Here is a 14568-nt window from a genome sequence, read left to right on the forward strand (position 1 = left end):
GGCACCCCACTCCAGTACTCTTGCCTGGAAAATCCCATGGATGGAGGAGCCTGGTGGGCTGCAGTCCATGGGGTTGCTGAGGGTTGGACCCGACTGAGCGACTTCACTTTCACTTTTCACTTTCATGCATTGGAGAAGGAAATGGCAACCCACTCCAGTGTTCTTGCCTGGAGAATCCCAGGGACAGGGGAGCCTGGTGGGCTGCCGTCTATGGGGTCGCACAGAGTCAGACACGACTGAAGCAACTTAGCAGCAGCAGCAGCAGCAGCAACATATAATACTGTACATTAACTATATTTTTTTACAGCAGATTAATTTTCTAAGGAAAAAAGTTTATTTAGGGAAAAATAGTTATTTCTAAAAGTGTTTTGAAATGACAGACTTGGAAAAAACATTCGCTATTAAAACAACAAAGGCCTAACTGCCTTATTACTGAAAGAACAACTGTTACTTAAAAATCAGAAAGAGCTGGTTAATATCCGTAATCCAACATCCAAAAGAAGAGTCAACAAAAGACAAGAGCAGGTAGTTTATATATAAAAAGGTGCTCAACCTAATTCACAATAAAAGCAATGGAAATCCCAACCAGACAATAAAAATTGAAATGACGGATAATCCACGTGGGACGCAGGTTTTGGACACCACCAGAGGCGGTGCTGGTGAGAGGCCAAGGACTCTGTGTTCTCCAAGGCCCTTTGGTGTTCAGTGTCAAAAACTGGACGCGTGTACCTCTGCATCCGGCACTTCTTCCTCTACAGATTCTGAGGGCAAAATTCCATAACTGAAAATTGTTTTTAATAGCACTAAACTGGAAACAATTCAACTGGCCTTTCAGTAAGAGCCTGGCCAAGTGTGCTCTAGAATGGGGACTGACAAGCTGTTTCTTAAAGAGCCAGATAGTATTTTAGACTTCCAGGGCCAAGAAGCAGCACAGAGTTTATTATGTAGGCCCTTCTTTAAAACTATGCTCAGTCAAATATGAAAACAGATGTCTTTGGTCTCAGGTCTAGGATATCCATCACCGACTCAATGGACATGGGTTTGGGTGGACTCTGGGAGTTGGTGATGGACAGGGAACCCTGGAGTGCTGTGGTTCATGGGGTCACAGAGTCGGACACGACTGAGCGACTGAACTGAACCAAACTAGGATATCCACACAATGAAATGCTATCCAGAGTATGACGAGGCATGTCCAAATATTTATTGTGTGAAAAAGCCCCAAGGCATACGTTTTAAAAAGTAAGAGGTAGTCAGTTCAGTTAAGTCGCTTGGTTGTGTCCGACTCCTTGTGATCCCATCGACTGCAGGATATGCAATCAACACACAAATATCAGTTGTGTTTCTATACACTAACAATGAACAGAGTAAAAAGGAAATTAAAAAAATAATCTCATTTACTGTAGCACAAAAAGAATGAAATACTTAGGAATTAATTTAACCAAGGAGGTGAAAGACTTACATACTGAAAAGTATAAAACATCGCTAAAAGAAACTAAAGACACAAATAAATGAAAGGCATTTTGTGTTCATGGATTGGAAGACTTAATATCATCAAGATGTTACTATTACCCAAACTGATATATAGAGTCAAGTATCAGATCAAATCAGATCAGATCAGTTGCTCAGTCGTGTCCGACTTTTTGCGACCCCATGAATCGCAGCACGCCAGGCCTCCCTGTCCATCACCAACTCCCTATCAAAACCTCAAAGATATTTTTGCATAAATAGAAAAATTCATTCTTAAATTCATATAGACTCTCAAGAGACTGCAAATAGCTAAAACAATCTTAAAAAAAAAAAACAGAGTTGGAGGATTCATACTTTCAGTATGGTACTGGCATAAAGACAGACATACAGACCACTGGAACAGAATAGAGAGCTTGGAAATAAATCTCACATACAGGGTCAAATGATTTTTGACGAGGGGACTAACACTATTGATGGGGAAAGGACAGTCTTTTCAACAAATGGTGCAGGGAAAACATTCAACTATACACAGATGATCAATAAACACATGAAACAATGCTCAAATGTCACTCATCATTAAGGAAATGCAAATCAAAACTACAGTGATATATACAGCCTTACAGCAATAAGGATGGCTATTATCAAAAACCCAGAAAAGAACAAGTGTTGGCAAGGATGTGAAGGGATTGGAACACCTATTCACTGTTGGTGGAAATGTAAAATGGTGCAACTGTTCTGGAAAACAGCTTGGTGATTCCTTGAAAACTAAAAAATAAGATTATTATGTGATCCAACAATTCCACTTTGGGGTTTATATGCAGGGTCTATAAAAAAGCAGGGCTTCTTGGAGAGAGATTTGTACACCCATGTTTGTAGCAGTACTATCCACAGTAGCCAAAAAGGCTGAAGCAACCCAAGTATCCATTGACAGATGAATGGATAAACAAGATATGAGATACACTCACTCACACACATACACTGAAATATTATTCAGCCTGAAAAAGAAATGACATTCTAATATACACTGCCACATAAATGACATTATTTGAATGGAACTTGAAGACATTATTTGACGTGAAATAAAGATACAAAAGGACAAATATTGTATGATTTCACTTACATGAGGTATCTGAAATAGTCAAATTCATAGAGACAGAAAGTAGAATGGCAATCACCATGGGCTGGGGGCAGAGGGGTATAGGGAGTTCTTGTGTACTGGGAATAGATTTCAGTTTGGGGCAATGAAAGAATTCTGAACATAATAAGTAGTATGGCTGTACAATAATGAATATACTTAAGGTCACTGAATTGTACACTTAAAAATGGTTAAAATGGCAAATTTTATATTATATATATTTTATCAGATTAATAAAAGAATATTATTTAATGTTTTTAGAAAGCAAAGGATGTAATAATAAGCTGCCAATTATACAATTTTATGTGCATACAAATATGTATATAGGAAATTTCTGAATGACATGTGAGGAACATGGTGGGTTTCTGGGATGGCAGAGAGCCTTGTTGTTTAGGCACTAAGTCATGTCACCAACTCTCTTGTGGTCCTATGGACTGTAGCCCACCAGGCACTTCCATCCATGGGATTTCCCAGGCAAGAATATTGGGGTGGGCTGCCATTTTCTTCTCCAGGGGAATCTTCCTGCCCAGGGAATGAACCCGCATTTCCTGCATTGGCAGGCGGGTTCTTTACCACTGAGTCACTAAAGAAGCCCAACAGAGAGCCTTACTCTTTCAATAAAAACTCTGGATTTAGAAAGAAACATTTGCCATAAAATAGTAAAGTGTTTTCAACAGTTATAGATCATCAAAATCCCTTCTGCCACACCAAACTTATAATTCCCAATCTACTTCCCACACTGGTCACACCACACCTACTGCTAAAGTCAACATCAGCCTACTCAGCGCCTTTGTGTAATTAGAATAAGGCAACCACTCCTCTGGGCGGATATGACTCTCAGTCATGCAGCCTGGAGGGCAGAAAGAAGGACGGGTTTCAGGCCCACTAGCCCTTCACTGGGGTGCCATTTTTGCAGTGCTCAACATGTACAACTGTTCATGGTGTTTCTGCCTGGGGCCAATTTTCCCCTACTTGACCAATGTTATTTTTCACAGACCAAGAGAGAATACATAGCACCTTTGTTAAAAATACAATTTCCTTAAAAAAAAAAAAAGTGTTTCTTTGAAAAGCTTACAAAAGATAAGGGGAGTAGTCCACTCTTTTCAGTTGATACAATACAAAAGGCACCACACAAATATTCTGTTAATTGTTGATTACAGTGATATTCATACCCACATGACCTGTGAAACTTTCTGGTTACTTGGAATTTGAATTTTTCTCTCAGAAAGTCCTAACTGTTTAGTTACTAGGGAAAACTCCCTTGTTCTCTATTTTTCTTTCTATCAGTTGGGTCCCTGTAACCAGCTGTGTTGAGGGATGTGCTCTATCTGTATGTAGTCTGAGGACTTTGATGCACCACTGTGAGGCCAGAAGTTATAGGGTCAATGTGATGTCTGATTTCAGATAAACAAAATGCACACCAAATGGTTTCTGTATTGCCTTTTTTCTTTTTTTAAAGAATAATGTTTGGTACAAGTCGTATGACCCGATGCAAAGAACTGTGATTATTTGTCATACTTATGTGCCACAGATTCATTACAAATCTGGAAAATGAAAATGACCTGGAAATACTGAGTCAGCAGCCATGAAATTAAAAGACGCTTACTCCTTGGAAGGAAAGTTATGACCAACCTAGACAGCATATTAAAAAGCAGACATTACTTTGCCAACAAAGGTCCGTTTAGTCAAGGCTATGGTTTTTCCAGTAGTCAGGTATGGATGTGAGAGTTGGACTATAAAGAAAGCTGAGCGCTGAAGAATTGATGCTCTTGAACTGTGGTGTTGGAGAAGACTCTTGAGAGTCCGTTGGACTGTAAGGAGATCCAGCCAGTCCATTCTAAAGGAGATCAGTCCTGGGTATTCATTGGAAGGACTGATGTTGAAGCTGAAACTCCAATACTTTGGCCACCCCATGAGAAGAACTGACTCATTTGAAAAGACCCTGATGCTGGGAAAGATTGAGGGCAGGAGGAGAAGGGGCTGACAGAGGATGAGATCGTTGGATGGCATCACCGACTCAATGGACATGGGTTTGAGTGAACTCCAGGAGTTGGTGATGGACAGGGAGCCCTGGCGTGCTGCAGTTCATGGGGTCACAAAGAGCCGGACACGACTGAGTGACTGAACTGAACTGAACTGAAGTGTCCAAGCAAGAAGAAAGGTCTCGGCTACCCTGACAGCTGGCTCTTTCTCCTTAGATACACATGTTTGCAACTCTTGATAACTCTAAGTCCATGATAAGCAGGTGCTTTGTAAAATCAGACTGTTCTGAACCTAAAGGTAACTCTCTTCCTATTAAACATAAAATAGACCTACTTTCAAATGTATTCTGTCCTTTAAAAATATTTTTCGACTTAGAGAAAAGTTGGCTACTTACCCTTTACCCAGATTCCCCTAATGTTACTATCTAGCATAATCATATAAAAGTTAAGAAGTAGTCATGGGTACAGTACTATTAATCCATCTGCAGACTTTATTTGGACTTGACCAGTTTTCCCACATCTGCATTTGGCTGTCATATAGCCTTAATCTCCTTAGATCTGTGACTTTCCCTATCTTCCCTTATCTTTCATGACTTGGGCATTACTGAAAAGCACTGGCCACTTATTTAGCAGGACACCCTCCATTTGGGTTTGTATCCTATCAGGGGAGCAGCATGTTGACATCTTTTTACAGTGGTATTGCCTTTGATCACTTGGTTATGGTGCTGTCTCTTGACCATAAGATTACTGTTTTCCTCTTTGTAATTAATAAATATCTTGTGGGTGGGGATACTTGAGACTGCAAATATCTTGTTTTTCCACAAACTTTTGCTGACAACTTGAACATTCATTTGTGGATCTGAGAACTATCAGATTGATTTTCTCCAGGAGATTTCTGTTCCCCTCTTTCTTTCTACATTTATTAATTAGAAATCTTTTATAAGGAAGAGCTGGCCTTTCTCCCTTATTTACTTATTAATTTTTAAAACTTTATTTACTTATATCAATATGTGCTTATGGATATTTATTTTATTCTATGGGTTATAATTCAACATTGTTATTTATTTTATTGCTTCCATTGCTCCAGCTTTGGCCATTAGAAGCTCTGTCATGTTTCTGAACCATCTGCCACATCCCCATTCTTTTCAAGTACTTCCTCCCTTACTGGTCTGACAAGATGCTTCAGACTCTTCATAGCAGCACTATTTACAACAGCCAAGATATAGAAACTACCTAAGTGACCATGAACAGAGGAGTGGATAAAGCAGATTTGACACATATATATAATGGAATATTACTCAGCCTTAAAAAAGAGTGACATTTTGCCATTTGTAGCAATATGGTTGAACTTTCAGGGTATTATGCTTAGTGAAATAAGAGAAAGAAATACTACATGATATCACTTAAATGTTGAATCTAGGGGACTTCACTGGTGGTCCAGTGGCTAAGACCCTGTGTTTCCAATGCAGGGGGGCCAGGGTTTGATCCCTGGTTGAGGAACTAAACATGCCCACAACTAAGAGTTTGAAGGCCTCAATTAAAAAGTCTCACACACCACAACTGTGTGCAGCCAAATAAACAAATAAAGATCTGGTGCAGCCAAATAAATACTTTAAAAATGTGGAATCTAAAAAATAAAACAAGATAGTGAATATAGCAAAAAAGAAACAGACTCACAGACATAGAGAATAAATTAGTCGTTACTGGAGGGGGAAGGAAGGAGGAAGTGGCAAAATAGGGATAAGGGATTAAAAGATATAAACTACTATATATTAAATAAATAGGTACAAGGATACATTGTACATCAGAGATTACAGCCAATATTTTATAATAACTGTAAATGGAGTATAACCTTTAAAAATTGTGAATCACTATGTTGTATACCTGAAACTTACAAAATATTGTAAATCGCATATACCCCAGTTTAAAAAAAAATTTATGCTTCAGGCTCACCTTGTATTTTCCCCATCTCATTGCAAGAAAAGAAGCACAAGTGATATTGCTATCTAATTAATCATGAATAAAAGTAAATATAATTATTGACAGTGGCATGATAGGACTAAAATAATACCCTAGACCTCCATATCACCTCTATTCAGAGGCTCTGCAACTAGCTTAAGTTCCATGGTTTGATTCATTTTAGGTAATTTCTAAACAGTGCAGGACACATGTGTGAGGCATGCTCAGTTGCTAAGTTGTGTCCGATTCTCTGTGACCCCATGGACTATAGTCCACCAGGCTCCTCTGTCCATGGGATTCTCCAGGCAAGAATACTGGAGTGGGTTGCTGTGCTCTCCTCCAGGGGGTCTTCCCGACCCAGGGATTTAACCCAGGTCTCTCACATTGCAGGCAGATTCTTTACCATCTGAGCCACAGGGGAAGCCCACAGGACACATAGTAGGTCATAATATAACATCTCTGAGAATACGTGTTCCACACGGGCATTTTTCTTTCTTAGCCTCAGAAAAATTATTCTCTTGGCTAAATTCAGGTTTCTCTTCCTTAGGACACCAGAAAAAGTGGATACATCACATTTCTGTTCACCTCATGCTCAGAACAGCCCTCAATTCTGGACCTTAATTCCAGAGCCCAGGATGGAAAAGGTAAGGGAAAAGACAGTGGGACACAGCAGGGATTCAACTGAAAGTCCAAAAGTCACCACCTCCGGAGGGCCTCTGAGCCTGTCAGTCCCCAGTCAACAGGGCTCCCCAGCTCATTTTCCAGGTTGTTATTGCTGTTTTTCCCTAAATCTGCTCATTGTCAGGCTCTGCACTGTTTAAATCTTGATGAGAAAGAGCAAGAAAGCAAAGTAAGCAAACATAAGGACTTTTCTCTGCAAATGTTGCCCGAGTATGTTGGCTCTGGCCTCCAGCCAAGAAAAACATAGATGATCCAAGAATCACCACCCTTCGCTGGGACCTGCCACCCTTCAGCCCAGAGGTTTTATTTTGCAGGCAGCGGTAAAGAAGCAAGAGTCTGGTTTAACCCCAGTCCCGAGGCCCCTTGGCTGGCAGCTCTGTCTTACACATGTCAACTTGTCCCAAGCATGAGACAGGGTATCGCTAGGCACTCTTTCCGTGGGATCCAGTAGAAAACCTGGGTGGTGTTTAAGAAAAAGCAAAGTGAATTAAAAAACAGAAGACTGAAGTTCAAGAACCCCGCCAACAGTCAGCCTTGGGCTCAGAGAGGGAATAAAACTAGGCTGATGCCAAGATACCACCTACTTTCTAGGTTCTTGAAAATGATTTTTTTTTTTTTTTGGTCCTGTTGACTGATAGCAAGTCCTGTAGCAACAATAGGAATTCCTAGGATCAGGCCAGGCTTAGAGTTGACCAAAAGCCCCAGATTTAAAAGCTACATGATACTGAAGTTCTATCAGAGCTAAAAGAACTGACTAGATGGGACATTCAAATCATTCACTACTTAACAGCGGTAATAATCATACTAGTGACCACACATTCACGTGCCTAATATCGGAAGGATGTTCAACTCCAGTCCTAACCACCAGCCCATACAATAGGTAGTTTTACCTTTTGTGGCAGTTTTCTTTGTTTTAATGGCCACCAATCTTTGACTATTAAGATCTTTGTCCCTCGCCTTGAATCCTGCTACTTCTAGAGAAACCTGCTCCATTTTGACAACTTGGTCTTCAGCTGCCAAGACCCAGCCACCCTAGGTTGTTCTTTCCCAAGTGAGGACATCCAGCCACACAGGCTGATTAAACTTCCATTATTGTCGGGGACTTCCCTGGTGGTCCAGTGATTAAGAATGTGCCTTGCATAAAATTAAAAAATAAATAAATAAATAAAGTCCGAACCAATTTAAAATTAAAAAATAAATAAATAAAGTCCAAACCAATTTAAAATTAAAAAAAAAAATAAAGTCCAAACCAATTTAAAATTAAAAAAAAAAAATAAAGTCCAAACCAATTTAAAATTAAAAAAAAAATAAGAACGTGCCTTGCAATGCAGGGGACACAGGGTTCAATCTCTGGCCAGGGAATTAAGATCCTACATGCCAAGGAGCAACTAAGCCCATAGATCACAACTACTGAGCCGTGCGCTCTGGAGCCTGTGAGCCACAAGAGAGTCCCTGTCCTGCAGCGAAAGATCCCACATGATGCAACAAAGATCTTCTTAGGCCACAACTAAGACCTGACGCATAAATAAACATTGAAATTAAAAAATAAATAAATAAAATAAAAAATAAAGGCCTGACACATAAACATTAAAATAAAATAAATAAATAAAAATAAAATAAACATTAAAAAAAAACTCCAATTGTCTCTCCAGTAGACGGCAGACTTATATTGCTAGGAAGGTCTAAATAAGTACATAAAGGTTAAGCTTTTCTTTTTGTTCTTTTGAATTAACATTCCTATTTGGCACGGCTTGTGCTTTGAGTAAAGCATCTGCAGGTTGCATTGTTTTGATTCCCTGCATTTTCAGATGATTGTCTCTGCCTCTGGGCGGTGGGTTCATCAAGTCTTCTGCTGGCGGATGTGAACAGATGGCACCCAGGGCTGGGCTCAGGTGGCTGCTGGGCACCCCTTCCTGCCCTCTGTGTCCAATTGCCCCTGTGTGCTCAGTGAGATCACTCTCCAGGGTCACACGCCAGTAAAGGCCCAGTAAGTAAGAGAACCAGGGTTTTACCAGGATCTCCTTGTTAATTTTCTCAAGTGGGCTCTCTCTGTTTCTTCATTTTCCTTTATTTTTTTTGGCTGCAAGCACAGCTTCCCAGGTGGTGCTAGTGGTAAAGAACCCACTCCTGCCAATGCAGGAGACTTGGGTTCAATCCCTGGGTTGGGAAGATCCCCTGGAGGAGGGCATGGCAACCCACTCCAGTACTCTTGCCTGGAGAATCCTGTGGACAGAGGAGCCTGGCAGGCTATACTCCTGACCATATGGGTCACAAAGGAGTCACAAAGAGTATAGGGTCCAAAGAGTCAGACACGACTGAAGTGACTTAGCACGCACGCACAGCTTGCAGGATCTTAGTTTCCCGACCAGGGGTAGAACCCATGCCCTTGGCAGTGAAAGCACTGAGTCCCAACCACTGGACCACCAAGGAATTCCTCTTTGTCTTCTGAAATAATTCAGAATCCCTGTGCCTCACCAGCAAAGTTGGAAACATCATCAAGTTACATGAAATAGCCTCCTAATAAAGTCTAATTCATTTTTTCCTTTGTGTTAATGCTTTTGTTTGTGTTGTCACTTTACTGCTGCATGTTGGCCCTGCCCATGGTTGCCTCTCAGAAAACTTGTGATGAATGATCAGATGGAGGAAGAAACAAACCCCGTAGGCCCAGACTGTTCTAATGCTCAGTGAGACAGTCTTGTTTCAACCTGCCGGGCCTGACCTCTCCCAGAGCTCTCCAGGACCATGAAGAAGGCCCAGGAAATCCCTGGGAGGCAAGGGGTTTTCGCAGAGAGGATAGTTGAGGCAGTTAAATGGGTGACACCCACAGAAGCCACTTTCTGCCAGGTCAGAGCAGTCTGCTTGGCAGCTGTGGCAGACCCCTGTGGATGGTGAGTTCAGAAGACTCAGGGTAGGGTCAGTAAGGTCACTCCAGGAAAGGCCAGAGAGTAAATGGTCTGTACTCTGCCCTGCAGTGCGGAAGGAGCCCTAGACTACACACAAACCAGGGGCGTGGCTGTGCACCAAACTTTACCTACAAGACCCGGCGGTGGGGAGGCTGTAATTTGCTGACTCCTGACTCAGGAGATGGTGGTCAAAAAACAGGGCTGGGCCTTGCCCTCAGCTGTTCAGATGGAAAATTTCTCTTTTTTTCATGTCTTCATTTAACAAACACTTAAACAGCCACATTAGGCCAGACATTTGGAAAGTGAAAAGTGAAAGTCGCTCAGTCGTGTCCAACTCTTTGCGACCCCATGGACTATACAGTCCATGGAATTCTCCAGGCCATTTCCCCTCTCCAGGGGATCTTCCCAACCCAGGGATGAAACCCAGGTCTCCTGCATTGCAGGTGGATTCTTTACCAGTTGAGCCACAAGGGACACCCAGACACTGGGAAGAACTTTATCAATGCACTTAATTATCACAATGATCCTATTAATATTAGGCAAGTATTTACTATTATTCTCCCTGGTTTGGTACAGAGAGGTTAGGTAACTTGCCCAAGGTCACACAGCGGTAAGTGGGAGCATCAGGGTTTGAATGCAGGCAGCCTGTGCTCTTCCCCATCACCCTGTGCTGTGCAGAGGCAGGCTGGCCTTCACAGAAGGAACACACTGGGCACCCTGCTCTGTGTTGGCCTGGAGGGAGGGGACAGGGACTGAGGTGATGAAGACCCAGTTCTGAGTTGGGAAGGACCCTATGGGGCCTTCTCAGGACAGACTACCCCTGACTTCTGAAGTCTTCCACCTCCCTCTTGTCTGTACAAAATCTTTAGCCAAAGAATAAATTTCATCAGAGAGATGAGAAAATATAGAAACAAAGGAAAGCAGTGCAAGACCAAATAATTATAGTTTTGTCATGAAGCAAACTGTCATGAACTGTCTTCAGTTCCTCCTCAAGAGCTGCAGATAATATTGAGCCATATCCTATGAGCTGTCTTGTAGATACTGAAACCCCCACAAGATGCAAGAAGCTAACTACTTGATGACCAGACTGTAGCCATGACATAAGCTGCCACAATTCCAGGAACTGGCCTCAAAGAAATGGGAACAAGCTGACCTTGGAACTGAAGATTAACCATACCTATAACCATCAAGATGATGTTGGTCAGACCACCGATGACCAATTTCAAGATGACTCTCAGAGCTGACTGTGCTGCTTCTGTATGTAGCCCCTCCCATAAGAGCTCTTGCCCACTGATGGTGGGGGTAGCTGGCCTTTGGACAGTAGTCTGCCTTCTCCCCTGGTTGCTGGTCTCTGGAATAAAGCAAACTTTCCTTTCCACCAACACCTGCCTCTCAGGTATTGGCTTTGGAGCACTGAGCAGCTAGACCTGAGTTCTGTAACATTCCTACCCTCAAGGAGCCCTGTGGGAACTGTACAGATCAACAAGGAAAAGCATAAGATGCAGGATGACTCTACTTCTAAGAAAGCAGAGAAGTTGTAAAACTCACCTTCAGGGATAAAGGTCAGAAAACTGGTGACCTTGAGGAGGACAATGGAGGACACAGGGACATTCTGCTGTGCTGGAAGGGGCCAGTGTCTTCAACTAGGCACCCCATATATTCGGGTAAAAAAATTGTCAAGCTGACCCAGTAAAATACACGCATTTGAAAGGAAACAGACCTGGGGGTGGTGGGTAGAAGCTGGCAGGTGGTGAGGCAGCTGTTCAGGCTGTTGCTCTCCGAGGTCTCATCCAGATGCTGGAGGGTCACTCAGCCCCAGTTCCCTCTCCTCAGAGTTCTACGGGGAGGAGATGGAGTCACAGACAGTGACATGAACTCTGAATGAGTGCCTCTGGGGGCAACACTGACATCCCTCCTCAGCAGGCAGATGGCTGGGAGCTGCTTCCAGACCAGAGTCAAGGCCTTCCCCACAAACCCCTTTGGGATGGACTGGGATACTTGCCATGAAGCCTGGGCACAGATGTGGGATCCACAACACACTCACCCAGGGGACCCCCCACAAAGAGGGAGGGAGAGGGCCTCTCTCTGGCCATCAGCCAAGACTGTGTCCCTGACCTTACTCAGCACCCTGTGAGGTGGGCTCAGATTGTAAACTCCTTGCAGATAGGAGTCTTCTTGGGAATCTGGTCTCTTGCACAGAGACTTGGGAAATGACCTGCCCACACGCTGGCACTGGTTTTAGGTAGAACTGTGGCCATGCCATAGGCAAGTGATGTAATAGGATTATATGACCTCAGAGTCACGGAGAAGTCAAACAAGATGCTCTGTGTAGAAGTGCTCAGCCCACTGCCAGGCAAGAGGCAACACCGCATGGATGTTAACTGCCATCCTTGGAGAGGGACTGTCCCACGCGAAGGTCACACCTATGACCTCAGCCAGATCAACTGTACCAGACGGCTCCACTAGAGCAGCCAACCACCCGTTCAGGTGCCATCTGCGGCCCCACCTCCGGAAGCCTGGGCTCTGCCTAAAATGTCAAGCAAAACCTTGATACAGTTATGTAATGAACAGGTGTGTGAACTAGCTAAAGAGGGATGTCCCAAGTCTGGCTGACACACGGAGAGGCTGGACTCCCCACCATATCAACACGAGGCCCCGCCACAGACAGCAAGACGGGTTCTAACAGTCTCTTGTGTCCAAAGAGAAACATGGGAGGGCCGTTCCAGCCGCCTCTGAAAATGCGGGGCTTGTGTGCAACTGGACACGAGGTTATGAGCAGGTGGCCTCTGGAGACAGGCCTCTTTCCCACAGCCCAACAGCCTTGAACATGGTGGATTGTGAAGTTATTTGTCGTACGAGCTGATCTGACTGAAATTCTAATTCCAGAAGTGAGTCATGGGCTCGGCACCAATACTGTGGGTGATGTGCACATGGATGGTTTTTGCTGCCTTGTTTGTAGTGACAAAAAAACTAGAAACTGCCAGAATGTCCAACATTAGGGGCATGGTTGAAGAAATTGATACTTACACACCTCTGTTTAAAAATAAATTAAACCTGTGTCTTTTGACCTAGAAGGAGTTTTACAATGTCTTGTCAAGAGAGAAAATCAATTTGCACAGTATTTAATGCACTGAGAATAATCCCATTTTAATAAAAGGATAAAAGCCCATCTAAGTGTATAAATATTCACATATGTTTGTGCGGGGATGGAAGGGGTATGGAAGGATACACAACTGAAGGAGTAGGGAGAGATTATTAGCTTTTCCTTTCTCTTTATTTTTTTATTTGGAGATTTCAAATTTATAGAAAAGTTGCCAAAATTAAAAGTGGTACAAAGAACCCCTACATATCCTTTGTCAAGATTCATCCACTGTTAACATTTTATCCTTTAGCTTTATGATATATGCATGTTTCCTGCCCGCCCTTCACTTACTTGCAGTTTCTACACACACACACATACACATTTTTTTTTCATGATCCATGTGAGGGTTAGTTACACACATCATGGTCATTCACCCCTAAAGACTCCAGAACGTATTTCCTAAGAACAGAGAGGTTCTATTACATCAGCACAGCACAGCCTTTGGCTTAAGGAATTAAACACTGATACAAAGTATGTTCTCTGATCATGAGAATTAAACTAGAAATCAGTAACAGAAAGACAGATGAAAACATTCCCCCAAGATACGGAAACTAAAAGACTTGCTTCTAAATAATCCAGGAGTCAAAGAAGAAATCACGAGAGAAATGAGACAACAGTTTGAATTTAACAATGTTAAGTAATACAATCTTTGACCTAATCCGCCGATTACACCGATTATAATTCCTCATGTCCTTTGCCATGTGACTTGACACTGCTGTACGACCAACTGGCATGAGCAGAATTTATCTCCCCCACTCTAACCGAATTGGGGATGGGAAGAACGATTTGCTTGAACTAAAGAAAAGGGGGCTAAGTGAGAATGTGTCGGTTCCTGATAATGGCTTGGCATTTTGGCGAAATGTAAACATATGAGTGACCCCTGGGCTGGAAAGATCCCTTGGAGAAGGGAATGGCTACCCACTCCAGTAGTCTTGCCTAGAAAATTCCATGGAGAGAGGAACCTGGCGGGCTACAGTCCATGGGGTCGCAGAGTCGGACACAACTGAGCATGCACGCACACGCACGCGTGCGCACACACACACACACACACACACATATACACAAAGATACAAGCAGTATATTTGCTTTTCAGCCACCACTTATCTTCAACTCAAAATTCTCCTCAAGATGACCCAAATTAGCAGGTTATCACTCAGAGCACAGATCAGTCTGTCTGGAATCCCTGACATTTCATTGCAGAGGAATGAGACGGCAGGTCCATCTGTGGGGACAAATACACACCCGGGGCTTGTATGTACAGCTGTCGGCTCTTCCTTGAGCTCTGGGTTGGAAAAAACC

The sequence above is a fragment of the Bubalus bubalis genome, chromosome 14 (genome assembly GCF_019923935.1).
Source record: "Bubalus bubalis isolate 160015118507 breed Murrah chromosome 14, NDDB_SH_1, whole genome shotgun sequence".
Classification (NCBI taxonomy): Eukaryota; Metazoa; Chordata; class Mammalia; order Artiodactyla; family Bovidae; genus Bubalus; species Bubalus bubalis.